At 45.5% G+C, this 358-nt stretch overlaps 1 protein-coding gene across 1 annotated transcript in view; it reads left to right on the top strand.

The window, feature by feature from the left end:
- TBX3 (T-box transcription factor 3) overlaps positions 1-358 on the top strand; it is a 13273-nt gene that overhangs the window by 9257 nt on the left and 3658 nt on the right. The gene's annotated exons all lie outside the window — the stretch shown is intronic.

The raw sequence follows: 358 nt of genomic DNA, 5'->3' as shown, positions 1-358 counted from the left end.
CCCCCATGCCAGACCCTCACCCAGCCCCCCTCGCCTAGGAGCCTTAATAAGAATAATAATAATAGCAAAAATTGCTAGGTCAAGGTTTATCTCACTGACTCAGCATAATCTGACCCTTCCCCCGCCCACCCCCCAAAAAAACTAAAAACTTTTTTTAACTCTTTTTCTAACTTAAGGGCTGTTTCAGGTAGGGTAGGTAGGCAGTAATAACGGTAATAGCTGTTTCTAGCACACTTAGGTTGTGTTTGGTCTGTTTTAACTTCAGCGACACTCTTGTCCCCTCCACTTTATAGAAGAAGTGGCAGAGGCCCAGAGATGTTGAGTAACTTATCCAAAGTCACACAGCCGCCAAGTGGCG

This window comes from Crocuta crocuta, unplaced genomic scaffold (genome assembly GCF_008692635.1).
Source record: "Crocuta crocuta isolate KB4526 unplaced genomic scaffold, BGI_CrCroc_1.0 scaffold692, whole genome shotgun sequence".
Lineage (NCBI taxonomy): Eukaryota > Metazoa > Chordata > Mammalia > Carnivora > Hyaenidae > Crocuta > Crocuta crocuta.
Note: the sequence above shows the minus strand (reverse complement) of the source record. Positions and strands in the feature narration are given on the sequence as shown.